This window comes from Cygnus olor, chromosome 2 (assembly GCF_009769625.2).
Source record: "Cygnus olor isolate bCygOlo1 chromosome 2, bCygOlo1.pri.v2, whole genome shotgun sequence".
Lineage (NCBI taxonomy): Eukaryota > Metazoa > Chordata > Aves > Anseriformes > Anatidae > Cygnus > Cygnus olor.
In genome coordinates, this window is record NC_049170.1 from 54,989,140 (window position 1) to 55,006,760 (window position 17,621).

Sequence of the window (17,621 nt, forward strand, 5' to 3'; positions counted from 1 at the left end):
CTGAGTTTAAGCACACAGGTCTGGTCCAGTGCCACCTAACTCTTGGGGAGTCTAATCTCCATTAAGGCCTCAGTTTTTGGTTTGTTTTCCTACAGAAACAAAGTGTACTTGATATATCATTTTCTTGGTCTTTTCTTCCTATACCATCCTGTCTGCATGCTCAAATTCAGGATGTTTGTGAAAGTAGGAGGCAATTCATCATCTGAAAAAAAGGCACCCATAGAAGCTCTCCGCTTACTAGACATGGAAGAATTCACATGGGACAGCTTTTCATGTGGGTGGTACATTGCATAATTTCTTCCCCACATGGACTTTTTGATCTATAATGAAGGGTGAGATCACAGAGCACAGTGCTGTTAAAAAGTCATTCAACAAATTCATTGAAAGTCAGCCTTCATTTTTTTCTGATGTTCACACAACTATCATTTACCTCTGAGCTCCTCAGGCACACAAGACTGTGCTAGATTTTTTTTTAATTATTTTTTTATTTTTCTTGGCATTGCTAACCAGCATTGTGTTTGTTTTGAATGTCCACTTAGAGAGGCTTGGTATTGTGGTCATCTTTAGACCCATGATCAGGTGTCATGCAAATAAGGTGGCAGCTCACATGCTTCAGTCCAAAAATTTGGAGTTTCCCACAACAAACTGGCTGCAAGAGTGGTTGCCTGGACCAGGGGCATTACAAGTTGGCCTTGCTGCTTGAAGGCACTCTCAAATGTAATTTGTAATAATATGTAAGCTGTTTGTCAGAGCAGATGGAGGTTAGAAATCTGGATTTGATAAGCTGTAACTGTTACATTCTGGTCTGGCCTACTTTGCAGTTCCTGACTAAACCAAATTCCTGAATGTCATCACACCTGAGTTATGAGGAAAAACTTTCGCTGATCTGAATGTTATCATTAGCTCCAGGACAAGCCAAAACCAAAGTCATGCATCTAATTCCTCCCCGTTCCCTGAGGAAAATTTATATTCAGATGATGTGGCCCAGGCTTGCATCTAATTGCAGCCTTTCAAATTATTTACATTTCCAGCATTTACAAATGCAAAAGTTGTAGGAGTCCTTCTTTATAGGATGGAAAATGAAAGGACCAAAGCTCATCAAAGCTCATGTCAGGAGGTTGATGCTTTGCAAAATGTGTTGGGTTAGCAGTGGTATGGCACATACTGCTGAAATATTTTGGAATAAGCAAATCTGTAAGTGAGCAACTACGTTTCTGAAGTTAGTATTGTTTTTTTTTTTTTTTTTTTTTTTTTAAATGAAACAGCTGTTCTAGTTAGGTAATGCTTCCAAAGCTATGCATCTGTTGCCTTTTCCTTAAAACTGCAGCTGCAGATGACGAAGTTATATGCAAAGAAATTGCAGGAAACATTGTTCTTTTTCTTAGAAGCTCCTCCATAAAAAGGAAAAGAATACAACAAACAAAATATCACAAGTATGTAATTGTCATACATTCATGTTTCTTTTGCCTTTTAACACTATATTTAGAATGCTTGTTTGATATGACCATATGTCTCTCTTTAAAACAACGTCTGTATCCGCTAGGAGGAAAGGCCTTCTTTTGTGGGAGATGTTCTGTGGAAACAGATTTTTTATGTCACTTTATTTCCTTCTAAATTAATATTTTTACTGTAGACTTAATTTTATTTATTTATTTATTTTTATTTTATTTTATTTTTTTTTTCATCTGAGGTCAATTAAAGATCAGTCACAGCCTTAAATGAAAATAGGAATGAGATTCTGATAATAAGCCTTTAAAATAATCTGAACTGAAGGTACTATAAAGACTACAAGAGGTACATTATTAACAGTCCCCTTGTCTTTTTCAACCTTTTCGGATCTTGAATTGTATGATGAGCAAATTCCAACTATTTAATTTTTTTTCTAACAACTTCTTTCAAATATTTCTTTTTAAGAGTGTTAGAGCAATATGTTGCATAAATTAAATTTAGAACTAAATTTAGTATTTAGTTAGAGAAGTCAAAAATCTTCACAGATGGTGGCACATCTTCTGTAGCAGTATAACTGATACAAAATGTTTTATTATAGCAAAACTCTTGTGAAAAGGATAAATATATTTAGGGGGTAGGGGGTAGGTCATGTGAACAGACAGCACACCAATAAATGCAACCAAACCAACCAGATTTTCTTTTCTGTCACATAAACAAGTTGCTCAGATACATACACCTGTATGTGCAATCATCCTCTTTGCTTTCACAGCCAACTCGGGGCTACGACAAGGCGTTATTTGTGCTTTAAAACTAATCTTTTAGTATAATTCATTATCCATATAATGAGATCTCAGTACATTTGCCATAATCATAACTCAATAACTTATCCATCAAAATGTTGATCATCTTCGTAGCCCCCCTCTGAACTCACTCCAACAGCTCAATGTCTTTCTTGTGTTGGGGGCCCCAGAGCTGAATGCAGTACTCCATCTGGGATCTCTCAAGAACAGAGTAGAGGGGGAGATTCACATCTTTCAACCTACTGGTCATGCTTCTTCATGCATCCCAGGGTACAGTTGGCTTTCTGGGTTGCAAGTGCACATTGTCAGGTCATATTCAGTTTCTCACCCACCAATACTCCCAAGTCCTTCTCTGCAGGGCTCATCTTGATCCACTCATTGCCCAGCCTGTATTTCTGCTTGGGATTTCCCTAACCCAGGTGCAGGACCTTGCACTCAGCCTTGTTGAATTTCATGAGGTTCGCATGGGCCCACTTCTCGTGCATGTCAAGGTCCCTGTAGAAGGAATCCCCACCAGCATGTCAACTGCACCACTCTGCTTGGGAACATTGGCAAACTTGCTGAGGGTGCACTCTATCCTATTGCCTATGTCACCAACAAATATGTTAAATAGGGCCAGTCCCAATACTAACCGCTGAGGAACACCACTCATCACTGGTATCTAGCTGGACATTGAACCATTAACTCTGTGATTGTGATGATCCAGCCAATTCCTTATCCAACGAGTGGTCCATCTGTCAAATCTATGGCTCTCCAATTTAGAGACAAGGATGTCAGTATCAAATTCTTTGCAAAAGCCCAGGTAGATGATGTCAATTGCTCTTCCCTTATCCACCAAGTCTGCAACCCCATTCATTGTAGAAGGCCACCAAATTTGTCAGGCACAATTTGCCCTTTCATGAAGCCATTAGTTGTATTTATTTGAATAAATACAACTTTTTCCAAAGTTTAGATTTTAAATTAATGTAATCTATGATCAAACTAAGTCTCAAGGAGAATCTTATTTTCCATTTCACTTATATTCAACATGGAAAAAAAAAGGTGGATTTTGTTAAAATTCTAAAGACCGCATCTGTCACTATGACTAGCTGACCATCTGTCACATTTGTAATACAAAATAGAAAAATAAACTCTACCAGGTTTTTCTATGATAAAAAGAACACTAAATTTAAAATTTCATTTTATTTAACTATAAGACAAACTTTTTTTTTCAAAGAAATTCTGTAGTTTAAGAAAGTTATTTTAATCAAAAATGATTTCTCAGTGGCAAAAATATAAATGCGTAGGCAGTATGTAGGATAAATGTAAGAGACTAGCATCTCTGACATACTATATTCAGTTTTGAATATACTGTTGTGGTTTAACCCAGCAGGCAGCTAAGCACCACGTGCCCATTTGCTTGCCCCTCCACTGTTGGATGGGGAAGAGAATTGTGAGGAAAAAAAAGTAAAATCTCATGGGTTGAGATAAAGACAGTTTAATATGGGACAGAAAAGAAAACAAAAGAGAAATAATAATAATAATGATAATAGTAATAATAATAATAATAGAATGTACAAAGCAAGTGATGCAAAATGCAATTGCTCACCACCTGCTCACTGATGCCCAGCCTGTCCCCGAGAATTGGTGTCCTCTCCTCCCCCTCCCCCATTCACTTCATATTAATTTTTCAGCATGATGTCATATGTTATGGAATATCCCTTTGTCCAGTTTGGGTCAGCTGCCCTAGTTCTGTCCCCTCCCAGCTTCTTGTGCACCCTTAGCCTCCTTGCTGGCAGGGTGGTATGAGCAGCTAAAAAGAGCAGCTAAAAAGTCCTTGACTTAGTGTAAGCACTTCTCTGCAATGACTAAAACATCAACATGTTATCAACGTTATTTTCATCCTAAATCCAAAACACAGCATCATACCAGCTAGTAGGAGGAAAATTAACTCTATCCTAGATGAAACCATGACATATGTTTAGCCTGAGCAAGCTACTGTGAATGTTATATTACACAGGAAATGTCATATAACATTCAGTGGAGGTTGCTAGTGTTGAATTTTTATATAAATGGACACATAAAAACATCCCTCATATGATCTGAGTACACTGCTCCAAGAACTGAGGTTCTTTAAACTTGCTCCTGGGTATAACAATTTGTAAGAGACTTTATTTTGAAAGGTCTGTGTCTCAGGTAATTACTAAAGGAAGTGGTATGTATTAGGTCAGGGAAAATAAAACCTTCTTTCCTCTTTAAAATAAAAATGTGACACTTGCAGTCTTTTATTTTCCTATTCTCTCTAAAATCTACTTCCTCTCTTCCTACCCATAGCATAATTCCTATGATGACTTACCCAAATATAAAGCTTGAGTTACTTTCTAGACAATCGGTGGGTGCTGTAGCCATCAAAAAAAAATACAAAAGCAAGGAAAAATGATCTGCAAAAAGCCTGTGGTGGATTGTGGTGATGAGGGTCATAAAGAAAAGATAACATTTAAAGTTCTCCACTGAGATTCTTTTAAATCAGTGGTCTGCAGTAGCTGTAAATGTAGGCTGAATTTGTTTGTAAAATAAAAATACAGTTTTAAGAAACATGAATTTTCATTTTAAATTATAAAATTGTTCAGTCCTGACTGAAAAGAAGGTTGCTTTCTTTGCTAACTTGTAAAAACCTGAATATGATTTGGGACAGAATGAATGACTCCTAGAATCTGAAGACATGGTGTACAGTGGACTGCAGTTGGCTATACTGAAGGAAGAATCAGGGTAAGGATGGAGGATCAGTGGTGGAGGCTGGAGTTCTGCCAAGGGCAAAGCAGCACATCAAAACTGAGCTAGTCATGATGTCCTCAGAGAGGAGAAAAATTAACATGGAAGTTCAAGACAAATAAAGTGAACAAGGTTACCTGTGATGAGAGACTGTAAATATGCTATTGCCTGCAAGTCACATGCTTCTGCAGGTAGTATTTAAAAAAAAAATGCTGATGACTGACATCTGGAAATGATTTCATAGCAGAAGGTGCTGGGAGAGAAGTGCTTGAACAGAATGATAATACATTTCATATGTGTAAATTAATAAGTGACTAATTCTTTTCCAGGGTGGTACTGGATGATCACTGACATGCTAGTTGGGATTTTTTTTTTGTTTTGTTTTGTTTGGGATGAAATTTGATCTTTGAGGGTACTCAAACAGCTTTGGTATTCTGAAAGCAATTAACTCATAGAAATTTTGGAAACAAAAAAACTGGAGGTCAAGGTTATCTTTGCTTATGAGTCCAGATGCAGAATATCACAGCAGAATGAAAATGACAGGTTATGCAATAAAAAAAATGTACACCCACAATGTAGCACAGAGAGGCAATGGCAGGTGGGAGAAACCCAAATAATACCCTGCCCTGCCTGTTCGCAGGCACATCACAGGAGCCATCAGCCCACCAAAGGTATATCTCTATAAGGCCATAGGAAAAAAATAACATGTATTTATTTATTTATTTTTCTTAGAGAGAGAAGAGGAGGAGTACAGTCTGGAAATAACAGAAACGCAGAATAAAATAAATAGTCTGCTAAGGAGAAAAAGGAGGTGTAGCTACCAGCCTCAGATAGAGAAAGAAAATAGTAACTGGGTAATAAGAAGGATTTGCTTCTCGGGATTTGCTTCCCAGAATTTGCTTCTTAGAGTTTCAGAGCTGTAGAAGGAACTTGACCGTAATGTAAAACTAAGATATAATTTAATGTTGGTTGTTTAGTGTTGTATTTAAACCATCTGCAGAACACTTTGATGTCCATAGCTTTTTCTGTGAAAGTGCTAGGTGGGCCTACAACCCAGTAGGAGCACTTTCATTTTGTTTAAGACCCTGGTGAAGCCATACTGCAATTCATATTGCAACTGTGCTTGCAGTTTCTGAAGTCATATTAACCATGGGATCAGCATAAAACATGACAGTTGTATTCACTATAATTTAAAAACACAGTTGCAGGAAGTGGGTGCTTCATGCATTTTTGATATGATTAGTTTGATTAAACACATCATGGAAAAAAAAAAAAAGGCAATTCTGTGCAGAACAGTAGTGTCAAGCAACAGCTTGACATTCCTTTAAATGAAAGTGATACCATAAAGCTAAGAGCTTGTATTTCTGTAATAAGAGGATTTATTAACGAGGTTATATTCTGGAGCCTAATAGTTATATCATTCAGCTGGTATGGCTAGTTGATTCCGGTCCATGTTTCCAAGTAGTTTATACAGTTTGTGTTATGTGGTAAGAGGGAGGAATTATAAGAGGGAGAGACTGAGAGTGAGTGAGTGAGTGAGTGAGTGAGTGAGATCGAATTAGGCATCCTATTTTACCACTACCACTCCTTTATAAGATTGGATGTGGACAAATGTCTCATAGTTTTAAGCAACAGACTCCGGGAGATACGGTGAGGGTTTAACTTGACCTCGACACAGAAGAACTTTAGGAGTTAAGGCCTACATTGTGCTTCCATATTTTATATTGACAACTGAGTATACTGATTGTAACAAATCTTACTCTAGGAACATTCTGTTCTTCCCCATATATTGCATAAGGTCTTGGGAGACTCATCCTGGCAACACTTAAGTCTAATTCTTGATTTGGACAATTAGCCGCAAGTAGCTTTCCCTCCCTCTTCCCTAAATCATGAAAAAAATGTTACATTAGATTCGTTCTTTGTTTTTAATAAACTGCATTCAGTAGTACTTTTGAGAAGTTAGCAATTTATATTTCTTTTATAGTTTGTACTTAAGCTTTAAGTCTCCTATATGCTAAATTATCAGTGAAAATCTAATCTGTAAAAAGAACTTCAGATTCTGACTCTTAACTGAATAAAGACGACAGATGAGCAAGTGAAGTTTTGTATTATCTTGAATAAATGAATCACATATTGATACAATTCAATTTGAACAGTTTTTGGTATTTTTTTGGCTTTGAATTTGCTGAGTTGTTGAAATTAAATTCAGACAAATTGAATAATTAAAGTGAGAGGAAGCAATTATGTTGACATACTATTTTTCTGATGAAATCAGTTTCAAAAACATATTTCTAAGAAACATTTAAGAGTAATAATAACAGTTTTCAGAATATTGTACGAAATGTTCTAGGTAGTGTTCTGATAATATGGCTGAAGAAAAAAACTTGAAAAATATTAAACTAGGTGTAAAAAAAAATGCTTCCTTTCTGATGTTGTTCTTGGAGGATATCTATTTAGCTAGTGACTGAGTGGGAAAAGAAAGAACATTTATGCACATCTTCAGAGTTCTCTGGTATTGTATATAACTTTATACCAGGTATTATACTGAAATTGGGACTCCATCCTCCTTATTCTATTGTTGATCCTTGATCCACACCACTTAGTGCAGTCTGACTTCTCTAACTGGTTCTGACCAGAATTCAGAGTTTGAAAACACCAGTACCTGAGGAAAACTTGGACAGTGAATAAAGAATTACATATTTTTTCTCGCTTTTAAAAAAGAAGGTAGTTTTTTTCCTCTTCTTGCCATAAGTATCTATGGACACGGATCCTTGGTCTGATTTTTCTGTTATCCAACTTTGGATAAAATTATTTCTTGCAATTCATAATCATTTGATAAAAGGTTATATTCTTATCTTTTAAATATTTTTAAGAAATTATTATTTCTATTTGTAAATCGGTGCTTCTTTGAAATTTTGTAAGAAAGGAGAAAGTATTCTTTATTTAGGTCCATCAACCGAATTTATGTAAATCCAGACTTTCCAACACAGAGGTTTTTGTATTCATGTACCAGATCCTGACAGCTGAGTTCTGTTGTTGAAGGGATGCAGTTAGGAACATTTGCACATTTTATTTTCAACAGGTCTCTACTTAATCTGTAAATCCAATGTTCACAGTCAGTTTGACTAGTGATTCAACCATTGGCTGTGGTGAATTCAAGTGCCAATGACTTTTGGTATTTAAATTACAAGAATATGGATAAGACTAGATTATAACTTCAAGTACTTAAGTCTTTACCAAAGAGACCATTTCTGTTTCTGGAAAATTAATTTTATTACTTGGCCTATTTGCCTGCCAAGCAGCCTGATATTTTATAAAGCCCTATCTTCAACGCTTTTGTCGTGATAGTTACCAGTCAGCTCAGTAGGTCCTAGATGCATTAAGTTCACTTAACAATTTGAAATACAAGGAAAACAAGTCAACTGTTAAAATGAAAAGTCTTCCAAATATACGTCTTAAAGATTTTGTTCTGGGTAGAAAATTCTCCTAACATATGAACAAGGAAAAAATTGAAAATGCAATAAAAACACTACGAACTATCTCAAATTACTCAAAGTACAGAGAATAGAAAATAATTTGTTTGTTTTACTGTTAGGGTAATCTTGCAGTACAACTTCATAGTCTTCATAAACACGGATAGATCGACTTTTCATTCCGTTTTTCTAAGAAGCCTTACAGAATTGTGTCAATATCAATACTAACACAAGACAATTCATGCATTAAGCAGTGTGGCTAAGCCTAGAATTTTTCAAGATAGCTTTTACATAGCTCTCTTTATAGCGAATAAAATTATAGTTTAAGATGGTATTTGTTGAATTTGTTTGTTGATTTATGAGCTCAGCTAGGAATAATACAGAGTCTTCTGAGGGTTTATAATGAATGATTGACTCAATTTTAAAAGACATCGTACCTATTTATTTATTTATTTATTTATTTTAAGCATTGTAAAATTATGAAACCCTATATTCTCCTTCTTGTGTGGTCTAAACTGTTCAGAACAATCTGTCCCCTCCCCCTTGTACCCATCCCATTTTAGAACTATCATTTTTCAGTCCTCTCACTTGGAACTACACCATATGTTGAATTGTCTCTTGTGGCAGTTTTCCCAGGGTAGGCTTGAAGTTTTGTTTTATTTTGTTTTATTTTTCTTATTGTGCCCCAGTCATCTAGCCACAACCTTAATTATTCCTGTTTGAGCTTTATAATCCCTAACAGTTGCCTGGCAGATAGAAAATGTTGTTGCCTCGACAGGGGGCCAGTAATTCCTCCTATAAAGGAGAGAGTGATCAGAGTTAGTTATTACATCTCTTCTAAGATACTGATCAGTCCTCGGGGTTGTTTCTTCTTCTGTTATCTGTTTTTAGTATTTCTTCAGCCTCTCGCTTTTTTTTTTTTTTTTTTTTTTTTTTTTTTTTTTTTCTTTCTGTGAATGTGCTATGTAAATTTCTTCTTGTAAAGTAAGGAAACAGTAAATTGTTTCCATAGGTGAGATGTTTATATCAGGACCCTTGTCAACATGTAGGAGCATTGAAAATGTTCATAATGTGAGAAAGAGCCTTGTAGCTGAAATTGTGTCCTCAGAGATAGCAGAAATGGAATTGAGTTGTGTTTGTAAGGCAATAAATACAGATCTAACAGCGAAAGATCAGAGTGACAACATGACTAGCCTTGGAAACACTTCACTGACTTTAGCTCAAAACCTGAACCATCTTCAGACTGGAATTTCTTGTGTAGGCTGAACCACTCTCATCTTCTTGAGTAAGCATCCTATAAAGTAAATGTCTTCATAATCTGATGTGTGGACATTATTAATTTGTGTTGGCTGACTACAGTTTTAATAATGAAGAGAATTAATTGGTTGAAGATGATAAAACATTCCTACACCATAAAATAAGGAGTACATCTTTGCCTAGTGTTGATGTCAAAGAAAGCATCTCCCAGTAAAATTAGTTTAGTGTATTGGGTTTACGTGGTGAAATTTTGCTAGCACAGGAGGGTGCTGCAGGGGTAGCCTCTGTGTTTATCTAAAGGGTAAAATTTCACAGAACTGTTTTATTCTGAGGAAAGAGAGTAAAAGATAAAGCCAAGACAAACTGTTCAACTGGCAAGGTGTTGGACTATCCACTTCATAGGAACTCAGGGATTTGTTTGACATAATGATGGATGCTTGATTCACAGGTTATATGGTTTGTTCATTAAATATGGGATTTTGTCATTCCTACACTAACTGGATTATCCTTAAAACAGCATTGCAAGATGAATCTCCAGTCATTGCAAAGGAGTTTACTTCCAATCAATTAAGTTCTTAAGAGACAGTGCAACAAATCAATTTTGTTCCTCAAGGAACAATCATCACAGGCACAATTCAGGGACATCCTCACTCTTGGTAATGTCATATTTTAATTTGCTAGAGAATACTTTGGAACTGGCCAACACATGGCTTCTCATCCAAAACAGGAACTGGGAGGACTGAACACTTTTTTTCTACTAACTTTTTTTTACACTAACACTGACAGCAACAAAAGAATGCATTGAGATCCCCTGCATTTAGTCAGAATTCTCCAAATAATAAAAAATCTTGCATGTTACTAAATGTTACTAAATGTTACTGCAATTATTGGGACTTCCTATTAATTAATTAATTAATAATGGGTATACAAATAACATGAGTCTTCAAGAACCATCCTTCCAGACTTTGAAAAAAAAAAGTTGTTTTTAACAGCTACCATTGTTAACAATTAAATCAACTTGTAAAATGGATTTTTTTTTAACACTCATGTTATCACAGAATCACAGAATGGTTGAGGTCGGAAGGGACCTCTGAAGATTCTCTAGTCCACGCCCCCTGCCAAGCAGGGTCACCTAGTTTACCATGTCGCACAGGATTGCATCCAGGTGGGTTTTGAATATCTCTGGAGAAGGAGACTCCAGAGTCTCTCTGAGCAACCTTTTCCAGTGCTCTGTCACCCTCACAGTAAAAAGTGTTTTCTCATATTCAGACAGAACTTCCTGTGTTTCAGTTTGTGCCTGTTGCCTCTTGTCCTGTCACTAGGCACCACTGCAATGAATCTGGACCCATCCTCTTGACACCCTCCCTTCAGATATTTATATACATTGATATGATCCATTCTCAGTCTGCTCTTCTCAAAGCTAAACAGGCCTAGCTCTCTCAGACTCTCTTTGTATGTTATTGACAAAAAAGAGGCCACAGATGCTTTGAGTTGTACCTGCTCTAGAGTGGACTTATTCAAGGGCCACAGTCTCTTCAGACATCCCTGTGGGGGCCCAGAGAGAGCCATCCTGGATGACCCACTTAGAGGCCTCCAACGTTCAAAGTGCCCTTGGACTAAATTAAGGTGACATAACACTTAATGATTGATTGATAAGTTTTATTGAAGGCAGAAGCTATTCTGGCAGAAACTAATTAAATCTTGTTGTTTCTAACAGGAGTTATTCAAACTTTTTTTTTTTTTTTTTTTTTTTTTTTTTTTTCAGGGGGGGCTGAATGGCCTGTAACATACGATGAAAGAAAGTAAGAGAGAAAGTAAGACAGAGAGTAAGTGAGAAAGGTTGAAGGAAAGGAAAGGTCTGGATCACCATCCCAGGTTCCAGAGACATCTCTGGTCCAGTTCTTGTCATGTCTGCCATGGTGGTGGGTACACACGTGGCCCCTATGTGTTTTGCTATTTATGAATCCGTCCCTACCCAAGCTCTCATTTTGTATGCTAATTATTCCAAGCCCATGTCCCAAGACCTTCTTAAAAAGGAGTTGGTGGGGGGTTGCTAATGCCTTTCCTCCCTCAACTACCAGAAACACTGGTGTCAATATTTCTCAGGTTGTTACCCAAGATAAGGAAATAGGCCCCCAAAAATGCTATCCCGCCTCTGCAGGATCCTCTTTTCTGACCGCAGCTTATCTCGTTAGTGTGATAACACTTTTTCTCCGCTGAATCATTTTTTTTTTCTTCAGATTCTTACAATCCCTTCAGACAACTGCTATGTTGTGGACTCATCCATGACCACAGACACTTTGAGGTGTTCCAGCATGGCCTAATCTGCAGACACAACATTGCAAGATATACTTCCTCTAGCACACTTATCCATGGCCACAGATGCTTCAAAGTGTAGTGTACATGCTCTGGAGTGGATTTATCTGCGTCCACAGATGCAGGTTGTAAATGCTCCCATGTAGATGTATCCAAAGATCACAGTCTCTCTGACTCAAGTTCACTCCAGAGTTCCAGCCTGTGCTGTACAGCAGCACAGAAACACCAATGACTTGGCTGTCTGCCAGCTCAGGTGCATGGCAATAGCTGTTACCAAGGCATTCCTAGGCACAGCAAAATAAGATTATAAGGAGTACAGCAAACAGCAGAAGCAAAATCAGCCCCTAAAAAGCACTAGACTCTTATAGATATACATTAAGGCAAGCAAGCCCTTTGGCAACCATCAGAGCATGTAAGTTAACATCAAAACATAATAAAATCAAAACACCATAACCTCTATAAATTTGGTCTAGCACACCCCACACTCCAAATCTACCATCAACTTGAATCCTTCAAACCTCACATTGGGTGCCAAAAAAAGGGTGGTTGGGGTTTAAATCCAGGAAGCATTTAAGCATCACAGTCACTCATTCACTCCTGCCATGGTGGGATGAGGACATTTGTGGGTTGAGATAAAGACAAACCAACTCAGCAAAAGCTGGGTGTACAAGCAAAGCACAACAATGAATTAATTCACTGCTTCTGTATGGGGTCTTGCTGGGATCGAGTTAACTTTTCCCACAGCAGCCCATAAAGTACTGTGCTCTGCATGAGTAGCTAGAGCAGTGTTGATATCACTCTAATGTTTTGTCTATTGCTGAGAAGTTCTGGCACAGCATCAAGACTGTGTCTCTCCAACACTCAAAAAAAAAAAAAAAAAGCCTGTAGACTGGGGGAGGGGAAAAGGTGGTGAGTAGATGCAACAAGGACAGCTGACCTAAAATGACCTTCCATACCATATGACATCATGCTCAGCAATAAAAGCTGAGGAAGGAGGGGCTCTGTTTATGAAAATGTCTGTTTTCCTGAGCAACCACTACACATATTGGTGCTATGCTTCCCAGGATATAGCCAAACATTACTAGCTGATGGGAAGTAGAGAATAATTGTTTTGTTTTCTGCTGTTGCTTCTGCATGTGACTGGGAGAAGTGCCCAAAGACTGGAGGAAAGCAAATGCCACTCTTATCTTCAAGAAGAGTAAGAAGGAGGGCCCAGGGTATTACAGGCCAGTCAACTTCATCTTGATCCCTGGGAAGGAACAGATAATCGTGGTAACCATTTCCAGGCACGTGAAGGACAAGAAAATCATCAGGGGTAGTCATCATGGATTTGCCAGGGAGAAGTACTGCTTGACCAACTTGATACAATGAAAAGACTGGCCTGGCAGTAGAGGAGTAGTGCAGTAGGAGAGCAGTGGATATTGTCTTTCTGTACTTCAGTAAGGCCTTTAAAATGTTCTTCCATGAGACTGTTGTAGATAAGCTGCTGATGTATACCCAGCTGTTGATGGCTGGGTAGGCAGACAGTGATATCAGTTGAAAACTGGCAGAATGGCTGAGCCCAGATTGGTATGATCAGTGATGCAAGTCGAGTTGGAGGTCAGTGACTAGCAGTGTACCCCAGGGTACAATACTGGCTTCAGTCCTGTTTAATATTTTCATTAATGACTTGGATGATTGGGTAGTGTATAGCCCAGCAAGTCTGCAGATGACACAAAACTGGAGGAAGCAGCTGATATATCAGAGGGTCATGCTACCATCCAGAGGGATCTTGGTGGGATGAGGGGAACCTTGTGTAGTTCAGCAAGGGGAACTGTGAAGTCCTGCACCTAGCGAGTAACAACCCCATGCTCCAATGTGGTCTACCCAACTGAAAAGAACCTTGGCAGAAAAAGACCTGGGGGCCATGGTGGGCACCAAGCTGAACATAAGCCAGATACTAACCCTTGCAGTAAAGAAGTCTAATGGTATCCTGGACTGCATTATGCAAAATATTGCCAGTAGGTTGAGGAAGGTGGTTCGTCCCCTCGACTCAGTCCCAGTGAGGCCACACCTGGAGTACTGTGTCCAGTTGTGGGTTTCCCAGTACAAGAGAGACATGGACATTCTGGAGAGACTCCAACAAAGAGTCACAAAGGTAATGAAGAAACTGGAGCATCTCTCCTGTGAGGAAAGGCTGAGAGAACTGGGACTGTTCAGCCTCGAGAAGAGAAGGTTCAGGAACAACCTTATCAATGTACATACATACCTGAAGTATGGGTGCAAAGAAGGAGGCTATTTTCAGTGGTGCCTCATAATAGGACAATAGGCAATGGGCACAAAGTGAAACACAGGAGGTTCCCTCTGAGCATCATGAAACTATTCTTTATTGTGCGGATGACGGAGCACTGGCACAGGTTGCCCATAGAGGTTGTGGAGATATTCCTCTTTGGAGGTATTCAAAAGCTCTCTGGACATGGTCCTGGACAATTGACGCTTGGTGACTCTACTTGAGCAGGGGTGTTGGACCAGAGACTCTCCAGAGGTTCCTTCCAAGCTCAGCCATTTACTGATGTTGTGATTGAAGTTGCAAAAGCAATAAAGAATTAAAACAAACTGAGAATTGTAATGAAAGACGACAGGACAACACCTGTTTTCTTAGGTATCTCCACCATTCTAGATTTTTTATTATATGCCAAAATGATATGTAGTAGCTCTCTCTGGTGTCAGTTGTAATTTCTCTGCCAATTGCACAGGTGTTACTCTAGCAATTGCTGCTTATATGTATTATAGTTTTCCTACTTGTTCATTTTTTCTTATTTTAAATGTTTTTCTTCAGAAATGGAAGGGACAAATCAAATGTGTGTTGAAACTGGGTCCATACCGAAGCTTAACCTCAACCTTGCAAAGCCTAGCACATAGAAACCATCAAAATAACATGCCAAGTTTTCCTACACAGAACCTGGGGAAAGGGAAACACTTTCAATTTCCTCCGCCGGGAGTCACTTACACCATCTATATGGAACTGTTGGGGAGCAGGGTGACAGTTCAACAACTTCCTTAGGATTAAGAGCTATGAGCTAGTTCCAGGAAGGAGCCCTAAAGGTAGTCCAGATTTCTCTTACAAGAATCAAAGATTTAGAAATTAGATCTCTTTGTTAGCACAGGGCAAAGGTCTTCAGACCATGGTGGAAAACTCACTTCTTTTCCCTATCTACAGGATATAGAGAAGCAAGCCTCAAATAGCAAAGCTATTTGCTGAAAACTATTGTTGGCTGCCTTGGAAGATGTGATTATAAGAATCACTAGTTTCATGATCACCAGGAAGTAATCAGAGAAAAGGATTGCACTTCCTTCTATTCTGTGGATAAAAGTCAAAATAAATAAACAGCAATAACATTGTGCTGCAAGGCTACTGTGTCTTGATATTCTTTTCCTTGTTTTGTGGTTAATGTTAAAGTTAACAGAAGCTGATGACACATGAGCACATAATTTAATTATTAATGCAAATATTTTCTTTGCATGTTTAGGGCATATTTTGGACAAAAGCTTGCCATACTCAATGGCAACTACTTCTATTGTAGATCTCTGGGCCAATTTTAAAGATTTTAGAATTACATCTTGTGATTTGGACACCTAGTTATTGAAACAGATGAATAAAGTAATCTCTTAGTAATTTCAAGTTTTAGAAGTAATTATGCTCCTAAATTAAGGTATGAATGAATGTTGCTTACAAATTGTACATAGTGAAAATTACCATAACCATACATAAGAAGTGTTTACCTGTTTGTTGCACCTTAGTAAGTCATACATTTATATTCACATGGTATTTCTTAAATAAAGCAGATTTTTCTTATAGTATGGTAATACTTTTCATGTTTGAATTTATGCTTATAATATTCTTATTAGGGTTATATCTATGACAGAGATGGATGGCAAAAAGTCCTTCAGAATCAGATGTAAATTAGGCCCAATTGCTAGCATAATATGAACAAAAGTCTGAGAAATACAAAAAAAAAAAAAAGTTTTGAACAAGCCATACAATAAATCTGTAAAACAGTTTTTACCAAGTTTAAAAAACATGAAGGTTTTTATGAAATATTTGTTTTTTCAAAACCTTCTGAAAAATTTGAGGGGATATTTTTCCCCTAATTTTACTGGGGACATTTTCTGTAAGGCTTGCTGTTTAAAAAGACTTTTTTTTTTTTTTTTTTTTTTTTTTCATTTCTTTAAAGGGTACAGTGCTTTGCAGAGACATCTGATCTGTATGTGAATCAGATAGTATTACACAAAAACAGAAGCCTCAAACAGTCAGTCTGGAAATCTGCCTTCCCAGGAGAGATGACTTCTAGACAGAGCATTGTGTTAAGTGATGTACTAACCTCCATTTTTGGTATTTAGGCTGACTTGTTCAAAGTGTCTTAGTCTCTTACAGTTTCTCTCCTCATGCACCATGTGGACATTTCCAAAATTACATCAGGGTACATTTTAACAATGTAGGTTTATTTTGGAGGTTGTATACCCTGCTACCCTCCACCCCCCCACCCCCTAAAAAAAAAAAAAAAAAAAAAAAGCTTTATTAAAATTATTGTCTCAACAGATGCTTCATATTTGCTAAGATATGGCTGTATTTACCTATTTATTTTCATTTGACTTGTGTCCATTCCAGAAGACTTGAGGTTGTGGGCAGGAGGCAGGATAGACTAAGCAAGAAGACTGGCCTTTAAGAGTGAGATCGTGGTAGTATTAACCACATGAGTGTTTTTCTAACAGTTTACATATGAAGGTAGCTTTTAATGTGAGACTCCAGTTTACGAGCAGCAAGAGTAATCCTCCCTCACTAAGATAAGAACAAGAGACTATTAGTCTGTAGATCCACAGATATTCTTCTGTGGCCTTATCATTAGAGGGGAACCTGTATACGCAATGAGCCTGGTTTAGTACCTATAAGCACATTATCATTAACATTTGTGGGTACAGGACAAAATGATATTTAACTAGTGATTACACTACAATTTTTCAATATCTGAGTTTTTTCCTGGTGTAATAAATTAGCACTGGATTTTAGCAAGACTTTAGTCAGGCTCTTCTGCATGTTTGCACTGAAAAGAAATTTGTATTCCAGAAACAGTGCAGAGGTCTAACTGAAACAAGAAGGTGAAAGTACACCATTTTTTTCCATTTGTATATTCCAGGTATCTAGGATATGATACATAAATTCAGGTATTAGTGCTACAATGTATAAAGAGATTAGGGTTTCAGAGGTTGGTTACCCAAGTTTTTGGTAAATTCTGGATTCTTTGGAGAGGGAAATAAAATAGTCCTTTATTTTTTATACTCACTGATTTTATAGCCAAAGCAAACTATAAATATCGAGAATTTTACCTTCAGAATGTTGGAAAAAAATCCTAAAAAAATTAAAATTGATGTTTCAATATAGCAATAAACATGAGGCTCTAAGGGCTGGAAGTGGGTTTCATTCCTTTAATTGAAGGAAATTGTAGGAGACTGTTAGTATTGCTAATAAATAGGAAACACGTTGATTGATAAACTATTTTTTTTTCCCTTTTACAGGTTGTTATAGGCAGGTTAGCCT

At 37.5% G+C, this 17,621-nt stretch overlaps 1 long non-coding RNA gene across 7 annotated transcripts in view; it reads left to right on the forward strand.

The window, feature by feature from the left end:
- The window catches only part of LOC121065483, a 76,774-nt gene extending 61,821 nt beyond the window's left edge, over positions 1-14,953 (forward strand). For 4 of the 7 annotated variants that reach the window (XR_005817096.1, XR_005817098.1, XR_005817099.1 and 1 more), the window contains 2 exons: positions 10,248-10,895; positions 11,496-14,953. This is a non-coding gene — a long non-coding RNA (uncharacterized LOC121065483). The remainder of the gene's footprint in view (positions 1-10,247; positions 10,896-11,495) is intronic. The other 3 variants (XR_005817095.1, XR_005817097.1, XR_005817101.1) reach the window with 1 other exon arrangement.
- The last annotated feature ends 2,668 nt before the right edge of the window (positions 14,954-17,621 follow it).